Raw genomic sequence first — 14,266 nt, 5'->3', positions numbered from 1 at the left:
CTCAATGTGACAAGCATTCACACTACAATAACTATTAATACACACATTGCTATAAGGAGAAGTACATAACTGCAGCAGCCCTGCTTGTAAATAAATGAATACATGAATGAAACCTAAAAGACAACAGACTTTCGCCAATGACAGCATTTTTCAGAAACCCCCCTCCACAATAGCATATAAATGGGTCGGATAATATACGAACAATAAAATGCTGGCTTATATTGATATAAACCATGAGATTTAAGAGCTGGCACTAAGGGGGTCATTCTGACCCTGGCGGTCATGGACCGCCAGGGCCAACGACAGCGGAAGCACGGCCAACAGGCTGGCGGTGCTTCCATGGGCATTCTGACCGCGGCGGTACAGCCGCGGTCAGAAACGGGAAACCGGCGGTGTCCCGCCGGTTTCCCACTGCCCCAGGGATTCCTCCACGGCAGCGCTGCAAGCAGTGCCGCCATGGGGATTCCGATCCCCTTCCCGCCAGCCTGGTTCTGGCGGTTTTCACCGCCAGAACCTGGCTGGCGGGAACGGGTGTCGTGGGGCCCCTGGGGGCCCCTGCAGTGCCCATGCCATTGGCATGGGCACTGCAGGGGCCCCCTAACAGGGCCCCACATAGATTTTCAGTGTCTGCGTGGCAGACACTGAAAATCGCGACGGGTGCAACTGCACCCGTCGCACCCCTTCCACTCCGCCGGCTCCATTCGGAGCCGGCATCCTCGTGGAAGGGGGTTTCCCGCTGGGCGGGTGGGCGGGCGGCCTTCTGGCGGTCGCCCGCCAGCCCAGCGGGAAACTCAGAATGACCGCCGCGGTCATTTGACCGCGGTGCGGTCATTCGGCGGCTCCCGCCAGGCGTGCAGTTACCGCCGCCGGCGGGAGTCGGAATGACCCCCTAAATGTTTAGATCTGAAAGACTGAGCAAAGTTACAAAAAAAGGAAAAATAAACCAGCATTTGGAGGGAGGATTCATCACATGGGCAGAGCAGAACAGACTCAGAAACATATTGGCCCAAGGAAAAGCATAGGTAGCTTCTGGTAGTGCCTAAGCAAAAATTGATTAGAAGGCCCCTTTCACACACATTATGTTCCACTGATAGGTATGACTCTATACTCAGGCTGGTCAGAATAATGGCCAGATCCCTCACAGTTGCCTTGCTTATCTCTCTGCTTTCCGTGTTGGCAGTTGCAAACCTCATGTGGAGCTCCTTCGCTCTAGAGCCCTCTACTTTCCTAATGGTCTGTGGTGAGAAAAATCGATTCTGTCTGCCCAAGGCTTCAGCAGTCTTCTTGACATAATTTAGCCATGGGATCCTAAGCCCAGAGTCACAAATAAGACAGTTGGCTACAACATCACATTTAAAAGTCGCTTTCTCCTGAACTAACACAGAAATCCAGATGAGCAACAGGGCAAGCTCCATTTAATCAATCACGTAGGTCAAAGTCAAGCTCCTCATGAACAAAATAGTGTGTGCTGCTGGGTCCTAACCCCAGTAGGCGCCCACAGAAGCCCCTTTCCTCCTGTCGTAGGTTGGTGCAGTCTGAAAAAACCCATATTCCAGCCCTGTATGTCAAAACCACTAAACATTTCATTTTATAAGTTTTCTAAAAGGAGTAGTGAAGGTTTGTCACAGACCTGTCAAGCCTCATTAACTAAGGCCCCTACAGACTGATTAAAATGAAGAAAACGGTTTGCAATGCAGGGCACACAAGGATTGCATGAATCAAAGGTCACTGTGAGATAGGGAAATTCAGAAACCCTTGAGATGCTTTTGCTCTTTATGGAAAAAGGTTGAACTTTTATGTTTTGCGTTCCACACACCGTGTAGTAGATTTTAGATATATTAACTTCAAGATCCAAATGATCCATAAAGAGCACAAACTTCTCAAAAATGCCCCATAAACCACTAGGGGTGCAGGTTAACAAATCTGCATGATCTGCATAGAGCAGAGCTGGAGCTGTCATTAAATTTACCTCAGGTAAATCCTTCCCTGTTACTGAAAGAAATTAGTTCCAGGTCATTTACAAATAAAAGAAGCAAAATCGGTGCCAGAACACACCCCTGACCTACGCCACTGGGCAACCGAAAAGTCTCCATACAATCTCCCTCTGTGCCGTACCTAACCATAGCTGAAACCATACATCATAATACACAGAGAAAGTCAACTAAGGGCAAAGGTAGGCCAATCTCAATTAGGATGTGCCAATGTTTGGAGTAGTTCACGCAATCAAATGCACTATTTCAGTCCATAAATGCAAGAAAGAGAGAGCCCTTTTTTGCAATTATATATTTTCAATAGGCTGGTCCTGTGTCCCTAGCCCTTCTTTAAATCCATATTGACCTTACTGATAGTGCCAATCTTCATCTCTCCTACTTAAAATGATTTGCCCCTCTATTTTTACTAGAGTCCAACAATGATATTGGACAGTAGCAGCAAGGGTCCTGCCTGTTACTTTTCTTGTATGTAGGGACAACAATGGCTGTCTGCCAAGAAGCAGGGATCCTTTATGTTGCATCAACATTCAGAATGTTAATGATAATTGTTGCCTATAAGGTAATATTGTCCTTATAAAGGTCCATAGGAATCCCATCCGGGCCAGGTATCTTTTTTGATGGTCTGATGGGTATGGCTGTGATCACCTCATCAAGATCAAAACTAATATCAAGAGGGAATGAGGGGGAGACCTCAGCCCAGGCATCACTCGTAATGCATACAAAGGAGTATATACGTTTGAAGTGACCAGTCCACCTTTCTGTGCTAATATTTGCACCCTGCCCATTGCTGTTAACACCAGTAAGTCATTTTCCATTTACAATATCCCAGAAGCCCTTAGAATCATTTTTCGTACAGGTGCTAAAAATATTTTTCTTACAGGAGCTAAAAAGAAACGTCCTCTTTGAATGCCTGCTTCGATATTAGGACCATGGTTACACAACCACCCTTTGCTCTACCCCACCATGGAACGTATAGCAGGTTTAAAAAAGGTTTCATACCCATCCCATACAATATCCACGGTGTGCCAAGTTTCCTGTAGCATCACAATATCAAAATATGAAATGTAATTAATCCCAATAGGATCCAACCTTTTTGTACTCAGGCCAGCTACATTCCAACAAGGCAGGTTAGTACATGAGTCTTTAAGTTGCAGGACCTCATCCTTGACTTGGCTTATGTTTTTTACAGGCGGGCAGTGATCACTTGAAAATTAGTCATTATTGTCTAGACCTATTAAGGGAGTAAATTGATTGAATGTAGGGATACTAGTGTTAGTTGAGGGGTCATGCGAGAAAATGGCAAAGCTGGCTCGGCCGTCTGATCCCCCTAAAAATGCCTATAAAAATAGCCCAAAGGCAGAATGGTGATATGTTTATTTTGAAAGTTCCTTAGGGCGTGTTGGGTATTATGCAGGATCAGCAGCCCCTCTAATTTGGGATTCCTACAGTAAAATAGAACATAGTCCCTACTAGCCTGCTAGGGTAGAAGCCCAATCCACACAATTCGTTTGACTAATAAAATGCCATTAAACTCTGCTATACATGAACTAGTGTTACTAGTTAGCCAATGACAGACCTTATTTTTCAAATTGCTGTGGGTCTCAGTCTTGAGGTAGGCAAATGTGGAACATTAACTAAAACTGCTACATAAGGGCAACAGTCAGGTGGAGGGGGGGGGACTGCTACTGCTCGAAGAGCCAGGTCTTGAGTAGTCTTCTGAAGGCGAGTAGGTCTTGGGTCTGTCGGAGGTAGGTAGGGAGCGTGTTCCAGGTCTTGGCGGCGAGGTAGGTGAAGGATCTGCCGCCGGAGGAGGTTCGTTGGATGCGGGGGACGTTGGCGAGGGCGAGGCTTGCGGAACGCAGTTGGCGGGTCGGAGTGTAGAAGTTGAGTCTGTCGTTGAGGTAGGAGGGGCCGGCGTTGTGAATTGTCTCGCACCTCCAGGGCACCAGCCTCCGTCCCAGATGCCAACCTCCCAGGCTTTATAAACTCATGCTGTTCATTAGTGCTGTCAGTAGGTGGAACCCTACCATCAGTGTTGACGGGGGGCAATAAAGTCACCAAATGGAACATCCAAAGGTAAGCAGACAGGCCCAAACGTACAGGCAGTGGCTGGTTCTATTGATTCAAAGCCAGAATTGTTTTCCTACAACTCCTTCACCCTAGAAGAATTTTGCGATTGAGTATCTCAAGTGGTTAATTTAATAATTTCACTCTCCAAGTTTGCTATTTTCTCCACTAATGGGGCAACACAGGCCTCAATCAAAGTCTTGAACTGCTCAAGCAGAGGGGCATTGTTATGATTTAAAATAACCCCATGGGTTCCGCAGCTGTCTTGTTGAAGCTGCAAACACCCATAATTTTATCTTTAGATGGGTTCTGAGCAATCTCTGCCTTATTACAACAGCGGCCCATATTGTACTTGCTTCAGCTTGACAGATGGACACTCCTCACTGGCAGGTGATGTATCAACATTAATGCTTTCCCTCACCAAAGTCACAGATCTCCTAGGATCTTCAGAAATCATTTGGACAACGTCTACATGGTTGGACAACGTCTACATGGCTAATTAGGGCATAACATTTTAATACATCATCAATATTTGATGGAGGTATAGCAGATGGTGGGATGGTTGAAACATCATCCAGTTGCAAAGATAGCTGCCTTTCAATCCAATCAATTTATTTAGCACTATCCCCAAATGCTCTGTCAAAAAGAGTCCAATGTGGAGCTTGTGGTAGCTACTGATACTTTACCTCTGTCCCCTCTTCCTTGTAGCTTTTGCTTCCCTGTGGGCATGATGTATACTTAGACAGCGAATGAGTACCTAGTGGTAGTCAGATGGTGCAACAGGGCAAATGCTCTTTCAGAATTGGACCAGGCAGAGGAGCAGTGCATATGGCAATTTACACAACAATAGGACGAGAATCATAAAGTTGTACCTTCTTCGGTGCAAGAACCTTTGATGCGGCTATTACTGACCACAATCCTTGGTAAAACTCAATCCTTGGGCCAAGAGGGGTTGCTCCGCCAAGTCTCCTCCAGGCGATGATGGGCGTAGATGGGTCCGCTCCTGGCCTGTGCTGGGCACCTCTTGTGCCGCGCCCACGGGGATCAAAAACTCGCTATAAAGCGCTCACAGGTGCTCCTCTTTCTGCCACTCCCCCTCCATCAGCGTGGCCTGGTGGACTCTGCAGTCCCCCTGACAGCACATCAAGGCGTACCATATAAAACGGGTTGCAAACATTGAAAGATTCTGGGTGAACATTACCAATAACGTATGTTAAATTATTTCATGTTTTTAAAACGGTTGTAACAAATATATATAACAATCATTCATTATCTGTCCATTTGTCACTAAGTCATGTAAAACTGTAAGAAAGAAGGAGATAACATAAATCAAAATTGTCATTAAGTTTGCATGACTGACACTATGTATGATAATGATGGCTTTTAACTGATATACAAACTAACCTTTGCAGGTTAGTTGGCATCTTGGTACTGTTCTAGCGCTGGGAGGCCTTCAGGTAGCTGTGCGCTTTATGAATCCCCAGAATAGAATACAATCACTGACTAATGAAATTGATAACAAGAGGTAAGTCTGAAAACCTTAAAACAAACCTGTAAAATTACTACTTGAATACAAAGATTTTTTATTTATTTGGTCCTCAAAAGAAAGCTTACCTTGTGATTATTTTGAAATTGTTATAAGGTTATCATATACAAGTGCTACCAAAGGAGACAGCACCTAGACATGTTTTGCCTTCTTGGACACTGAGATAGGATTGGCCATAATAAATTATAAATATTGGTGACCTTATCCTGTGGGCTCAGGCCACAAGTTGCACACCAGCCTCTCTTTGTATGTCATTGACACTGTGGCTGGAACACACTACGTTTGTGACATGGGCAGCCAACCAGGCTCCCCAACACACAACACACCTAAGGAAGAGGTTGCTCCAAGCTCCTAGCCACAAAGCATGCATATCTGAAGACTGTCATGCTGGACCGCATTGCCTGACATACAGCCAGCAGAGTGTGCCATTGTCTGAGGCAACAAGTCTGCACCATACATGTCTTTTTTTTGGGATCCACGCTGTAGGCCACTAATATTGGGTATGTCCTAATGGGGCCTGGATAGATAGAAACCAACTCACAGTGGACATTGAATTGAGGGGAAAAATGAAAACCTTGGCAAGCCCCTTTTCACCTAGAGATCTTGGGGAGTCCAGGCCTTGGCTAACCAAGCTGAGAAGGGGTAAATACTAGCGCAGATGCATACAGTCCAGAATTTCAATCATTCAATCAATATTTGCAGAATTTGCAGTGTTCAGAAGTACCACATACTGGGCTGAAATACAAGGTAACATCTAGTGCTTTCTGCGACTCAACACTGATATAAAGCATATAGCTCAATCATGGGAGACAACAAACAAATCAAAACAGAGAACCTTTCACTGGAGAATCTGAGCTCTCTCCAGTACCTGTTCCACACGTACTACGCTCTGCTGAAGGTGGATGACAAAATCAGACCATGCATCATGGAGGCAGCAACTGAAAAGGGGCTGTGAGGTTGATGCCAGACCGTCACATATCCCCCACGAACTATGCACTAAATCAAATAATGTGACATTTCTGGAAGGTTCTGTAATCAAATTGAGGGGTACCTGTCATTGTTTCTGCTATACCGTTTTTCCAACAAGTTCACCCGGAATGTCGTTTTCAGGAAACTAGAACCCTCCCCCACGTAGATGCATGCTTCATGATACGGTTTTGCCCTACACTGCATGGGCAGTGAACTGCCTATTAGGCCCCTCAGAAGGTGCTCCTTAGTGGAAATCTTGTCATTGCCAGTGGTGAGTGCTAGTGAGTCAGTTATGATAATGGGTTATGCGTGAAGTGCAGAAGAATTAAGATTGTCTACAAAATCGCATGAGGATTTGGCACCAGGAAAAGACACCGGCCACCCACACAGCCCTCAAGAACGCCATCCGCAAGCACTACCAGCTCATCCGAGCCACCAAGAGATCCTCCTTCAAGGAACATATCGACAACAACGCGCACAACAGCAAAGAGCTCTTCAACATCGTAAAGGAACTCTCCAACCCCAACTCCAGCACCAACGACATCCCACCTTCGCAAGACCTCTGCGACTCCCTAGCCTCCTTCTTTCACCGCAAGATCACTGACATCCACAACAGCTTCAGCAACATGACCTCACCAGCAGCCACCAATACCTCCAACTTATCACCCCCCAACCACACCAACCTCCTACTCTCCTGAACATACGTCAATGACACCATCAACGTAATGAACACGATTCCGGCTCTCCATCTGACCCCTGCCCGCACTACATCTACAACAGAGCAAGCTCCATCATCGTCCCCCAACTCCGTTTGATCACCAATAGCTCCTTCGAGACTGCCACCTTCCCGGAAAGCTGGAAGCACGCCAAGATCAACGCCTTACTCAAGAAACCCCACGCAGACCCCAAGGACCTCAAAAACTACCGGCCCATCTCCCTGTTTCCGTTCCCGGCAAAGGTACTCTAGAAGATCGTCAAGAGGCAACTGTCCCATCACCTGGAGGAAAACAACACTCTGGACCCGTCTCAATCCGGCTTTCGAAGCAATCACAGCACCGAGACTGCCCTCATCGCAGCAACCGACGACATCCGGATCCTCCTGGACAAAGGCGAAACAGCAGCCCTCATCCTCCTGGACCTCTCGGCCGCCTTTGACACCATCTGCCACCACACCCTGCGCACACACTTCCATGACGCAGGGATCCATGACAAGGTCCTGGACTGGATCACCTCCTTCCTCACCGACAGAACACAGAGTCCGCCTCCCACTATTCCTATCTGAAGCCACCAAGACCATCTGCAGCGTACCACAAGGCTCCTCCCTCAGCCCGACCATCTTCAACATCTACATGACACCGCTTGCCAAAATCGTCCGATCTCACAACCTCAACATCATCTCTTATGCCGACGACACCCAGCTGATCCTCTCCCTCACCAAGGACCCCGCCACAGTCAAAACCAAACTCCACGAGGGAATGAAGGCCGTCGCCAACTGGATGAAGAACAGTTGACCAACACTTAACTCAGATAAGACAGAGGTCCTCATCCTCGGCCCCACCCCCTCCGATTGAGATGCCTCCTGGTGGCCGCCCTCGCTGGGAGCCACACAAACGCCCACCAACCACGCCCGCAAACTGGGTTTCATCTTTGACTCATCGCTCTCCATGGCCCAACAAGTCAACGCCGTCTCGTCCTCCTGCTTCAACACCCTCTGCATGCTCCGCAAAATCTACAAGTGGATCCCTACCAAAACCAGAAGGACGTTACCAAGGCCCTCGTCAGCAGCAGACTGGACTATGGCAACGCTCTCTACGTGGGATCCACGGCAGCTCTCCAGAAAAGACTGCAACGGATAGAGAACGCCTCCGCACGCCTCATTCTCAACATCCCTCTCCACAGCCACATCACAGCTCACCTGAGAAATCTACATGGGCTTCCCGTCAACAAAAGGATCACATTCAAACTCCTAACCCATGCCCACAAAGCACTTCACAACACCGGCCCAGCATATCTCAACGATCATATCACCTCTACACCCCGAACCGTCAGCTCTGCTCCGCCGAACACACCCTCGCCACTGTCCCATGCATCCACAGGACAACATTCGGCGGCAGATCCTTCTCCTACCTCGCGGCCAAGACCCGGAACACCTTCCCCATCCACCTGCGGCAGACCAAGGACTTACCGACCTTCAGGAGACTCCTCAAAACCTGGCTGTTCGAGGAGTAGAAGCTCCCCCCCTCCTCAAAGCACCTTGAGACCCTCACAGGTGAGTAGCACGCTCTACAAATACACTTATTGATAGATTGATTGATTAATTAAATTATTTTAAAGTGGGGACCTATGGCAAGCTTCAAAACTCTCGTGGACCAATTGAACACTAGTCATTCCGTAGTCCTTCTTCTCTAAGCTACATGTTTCACAACTGGACGCCTAATTAGGTCAAATGTCATTTCTTCAGGATCTAATAGAGTGTACGCTACTACCAAATTCGATAGCTAGATCTATGATATCCTTACTTTATTACTCTATTTTATAAGTGTACTTTTATGATTACAAATGTAATCGAATAAAGTTTTGTGATTAATTATTACTCTAAAGACACATTTGTGGCAAATATCATGTGAGTACCCCTAACTCCAGTAACTCATGTGATCCGCAGTCTGTGGACCTGTCCGGGAGAAAGACAATGACATATATAATTTAATACAAAATAAACATTATTGACAGAAAGGGCATTGCCATTTATTCAAGCATTAGAATCTACTTCCTCAGGCACCACGCATAATGAGTGTGAGCAAGCTCCATATAGCCATGTGAGTAACATGTGAACAGAGAGGAAAGTGATTGAATCAAGAAACAAACATTTTTCGAAAGTGCATGGTTTGACAGAGTGGGCGATCTTACCTATGTAGTAAAATATATAGACTCCTTTTTGGATATGGAAGAACAGATCACCCAAATTAGTACATTAACCTAAAAGAGATATTATGTACAGGGTTAGAGAGCTTTTACCTATTGCTCCTAAGCTGCTGTTCCTCCAACTGGTCACACTGTGCTTAGGGCCAGATGTAGCAAAGAAACATTTTGCGACTTGCAAATAGCGAGTCATAGTGACTCGCTATTTGCAACTCGCAAAATGTTATGCAGAACGGTGTCTCAGACACCGTCTGCGAGTCGGTATGGGGTCGCAATGACCCACCTCATTAATATTAATGAGGTGGGTCGCAAATTGCGGCCCCATACCGACTATGGGCACTCGCAAACATGGAGGCCTGCTGTAGTCAGCAGACCTCCATGTTCGTGACTGCTTTTAAATAAAGCATTTTTTTTTTTTTTTAAGTGTAGCCCGTTTTCCTTAAAGGAAAACGAGCTGCACTTGAAAAAAATCCAAAACCTTTAGTTTCGGTATTTTTTCAGGGTAGGTAGTGGTCCCTCGGACCACTACCTGCCCTGAAAAAATAATTTGGGGTCCATTCACAAAGAGGAAGGGGTCCCATGGGGACCCCTTCCAATTTGCGAGTGGGTTACCATCCACTTGAAGTGGATGGTAACTGCGACACCATTTGCGACCGCATATGCGGTCGCAAATGGTATTGCATACCACTAGGAATCGCAAATAAGAAGGGAACACCCCTTCCTATTTGCGATTCTGAAATGCATTTTGCGAGTCGGTCCCGACTCGCAGAATGCATTTCTGCATAGGAAAATGCGATTTGCGACTCGCAAACGGCAGTTTTTGCCGTTTGCGACTCGCAAATCCTTTCCTACATCTGGCCCTTAATTTTCTGTGTTTGTCGGTGTGCCTGCGGTCTGACCTTCCCTAGATCTCCAGTCCCAATTAATTCCAAAATCAGATACTCTTTCGGAATCCTTGCAAACTCTGACACAAAATACATGTTAATGGGAGTGAAGTGAGTTTCAAGAACAGGCCTTCCAGACAATAAAAGAAACATTAATCAGAGAGTCAACCATGAATTACTTCAACCCAGCTTGAAAGAAAGAGCTTGATGTAGGCACCAATGCTGTGGGCTTAGATGCAGTCTTTATGCAGAAACAGGACAAGCGAGAAAGGGGACCTATAGTATTCACCAGCAAAGAATTGTTGGACACGGACTAGAGATACTCCCAAATTGAGAAAGAGGTGCTGGCAATCAAATGGGATTTGTACCCATTTCAACCTCGGGTGAGAGATAATAGAGGATGCCTGCCCCAAAAAAAGGCAATAGAAGCTAACTGTATCAGACCCCTAAAATATTTTTCCTCTCTGATTCACAAAACAAGACTATATATCAACAAGCAGTTTTGTGGTGAATCTACCATTAAACAGTTACACATACAAAGGCATGATACGGGGACAGAATACCATTGTCCTGCAATTACTGTGGGATTGCTTTGTCAAACTAGCACATCAGGGGAATGCCAAAAGCAAACAAGGTCTGGTTCCTAAGTATGAACATAGCAGACCAAGTTGTGAGTGAATGCTACCTGTGTCACGCATCTAGTGAGGCCCAACGGAATGCCCGAGTGATCATCGAAAGGGAAAGCAAGGTACCCTGAGAGGAGATCAGTGCTGAGGTCCGTCTAAATTTGCAGTCGTGGAGATAGTGAAGTCGCCCTCATTTGAACATGTGCACTCCAAATGATAGAAAGAGCTCTTAACCTTTAGACTTAAAACCACAATAAAAACTGACATTGGACCTGTGTTCCAAGTCACAGAATTCCAGGAACTTCTTAAATCTCTAGGATGAAGCACAGGAAGATCTCACCGAGGTGGCCCCAACCTAATAGAAAGGTCGAATGTTTTGTGAAAATACTAAACAAGACACTGAGAACATGTGCTGAGCAACAATGTGTGGTGGGAAATTCACCCCTTCCTCCTGATTTGCAGAAACACTCCACACTGCACCACCCACTGTACCCTAGTGGCTCTGCTAGTCTGAAAACTTCTCTGGACACTGTCCCTGCATCGCCCTGCTGCAGACCTGTGTTACCATGTCACATGAGTCACCGACGCAGGCAAGGAAACCTCGATGCAGCTACGTGCGCAAGGCAAGCCCAAGTCACAGACATCCAGATTGGCAATGCTGTACTGATGCAAAACTAGTATGCAGGAAGCAAGTGCGACTTACCGTTTGAAAGAGCACCCTGCGAAGTAGTTGGGATGAGAGGCACCATGATGAGGGCCAAGTGTCAGAATGAAATAGTAATTCTGATCTCAGAGGTTCCAATGACAGATTTCCTGAGTGATCCCCTCATTTACTGAGTTTTATAAGTGGCTAACTCCTTCAACATCTTCTCGACCAGCATCCCCTCCTCATCACCGAGACCACCATCCCCATGAGCACCTATAACTCTGACAGTACCTACCCCTTCCCAGTTTATGGAGAGGGTTCCAAACCACAATGAAGGCCGATACAACTTGCTGTCAAATCCTATCCCGTCCCATAATGGATCTGGATTTGATGATGAGAGACTTGCATGGTCAGCCACGAAGCAGATCACGATGCAGGGAGACGCTCATGAATATTTGTTGACTTGTTCAAATTAGGTTGAGAGTGAAATGTAATGTGCACCTGGCACCTTCACAGTGACGTCTCTGCTACGAGCACCCTGATGCCTGGTTTGGTGCCAGGCTCTAAATAAAGATGACGTGAGTGATCAGCCTCAGGCAGTATGTTACACACTAGCTTGCCTCTGCATTTTATTGCCACTGAGAAGTGACATAGGTGAAATGATAAAACAATTAAAACAAAAATAAACTGAATATAATAAACATTTAGGCCCTCATTATGATCTCAGCGGGTTACCCCGCCGCGATCTGCGTTGACGGTCGACAGAAGACTGCCAGCGCAAAGAACACCATGCCGACCACATAATGATCTTCCAGCTGGGCCGGGGGGGTGGAAACAGAAGCACCCGTCACGCATTTCACTGCCCGTAATTTGGGCAGTGATATGCTCGATGGGGCTGTGAATAGGGGCCCCTGCACTGCCCATGCCAAGTGTATAGGCAGTTCAGGGGCCCCCTGGGGGGCCTGAGTCACTCATTCCACCAGCCTTTCCCTGGCGGTGCAAACCGCCAGGGAAAGGCTGGTGGAATGCGACTCATTATCTGGAGGGCAGCGCTACCCTGTTGGATCTGAAACACCGCAACCGCAAGGCTGCCTGGTGGCGGGAGCCTGGCAGTGGCAGCGTTTTCACCGTAGCGGTTCAGCCACATTCAGAATACGGCGGTCTGGACCGCCATGCCGTTGGTGGCAATGACCGCCACCGCCGGCGTGGCGGTCCAGACCGCCATGTTCTTTGTGAAGGCCTAAGGGTTCAGGTTATAGCATTCTCCACTGGGTGTGGCGTTGAGCTTGCTATTAGAGAAACCTCAACCTGACCTACAAATGTGTGAGTCTCATTGTCATTGATTGGAACTTGAGATTTCTGCCCTCAATCAAGGCGGTATTAGCGTCCCTTTTTAACAGGTAGGAGGAATCGTCCCCCTTTAGAGGATGCAAGTTTTCTTAAGAAAGCATGGGAAAAAGGAAAATATTTACAGTCTGTGAAATCCACAATAAGCAGTCACAACACTCTAGGGTTAGCATACTTCCACAATGCCCAGCTAAACCCCCTCATGCTGGTCACATACAAGGGGCGGTGGAAGCACTTCCTTCTGGTTATATATAGAAGCCTAATGGTTTCTACCTTCTGGGCTGGCATGCCACCATTAACCACTGCTATGACTAGTTATGGCCCAGAGTGGGCCAACTTGCAAGGCCCAAATAAAACAAAAATCTGAGATGATGGAGCCCTTATTAGTTTCCAAAATGTAAAAGCGCACAAGTGATGTATGAGCTAACATTAGGACAGGAAGGATAAACATTAAGTATTTAGTGGGAGGCGTTGATAAATTGTAGAATCAGATTGCTGTGCATTTCTCCAAGTCAAAATGCATGTTTAGTGTCGCAGATTTTAGTATATTGCTAAAACGTTATGAGAAATTCAGCCAGCATTTCAAATTAGTTTGCTTAGCGATGTGTAGCCCAGTCCACAGGGGATGCAATGATAATTAAAAAACAGAAACAGGGATCTGATTGCATACGTGGCTCAGTTTTTAGGTCTGGTCTAGAGACAGCTTTAGATTTTAAAGCAATCATAGGAATCTTAATAAAATCACGGGCACACACACACATAGGTGGATATTTATAGTCCCCTTGCACCACATTAACTTCATTATTTATGACGTAAATGTGGCCCAACGAGGCCTAAATCTTGGTGCCGTATTTACAGGGTGGCGCAATGCATGCATTGCGCCACCCTGTAACCATTTGCGCTACATTATGCCTGTGCCAGGCATAGTGTATGCAAAGGGAGCATTACCCCATTAGGGGAGCTGAAAACATGGTGTAAGGAAATCTATGAGATTTCCTTGCACCATTTATTATGGCACTTTTTACACCTGCTCAAGAGCAGGCGCAAAAAGGGGGCTTCCATTCTTTAGAATGGAGCCCTTGGTACTCTGCAGGAGTAGCGCCAATATAGTGGGGCTACTCCTGCAGAGTACATCAATAGCGTCATGTGAAATGACGCTATTGCCCCCTGCCCTGCGACGTGGTGCGCCGTATTTTAAATACAGCGCACACATGGTGGCAGTAGGGGTGTCCTAAGGGGATGCAGGGAAAGTGGCGCTGCACTTGGTGCAG

Source organism: Pleurodeles waltl, chromosome 9, assembly GCF_031143425.1.
Source record: "Pleurodeles waltl isolate 20211129_DDA chromosome 9, aPleWal1.hap1.20221129, whole genome shotgun sequence".
In the NCBI taxonomy this organism is placed as follows: domain Eukaryota; kingdom Metazoa; phylum Chordata; class Amphibia; order Caudata; family Salamandridae; genus Pleurodeles; species Pleurodeles waltl.
The sequence above is the reverse complement of the archived record's forward strand: the minus strand, read 5'-3'. Positions refer to the sequence as shown.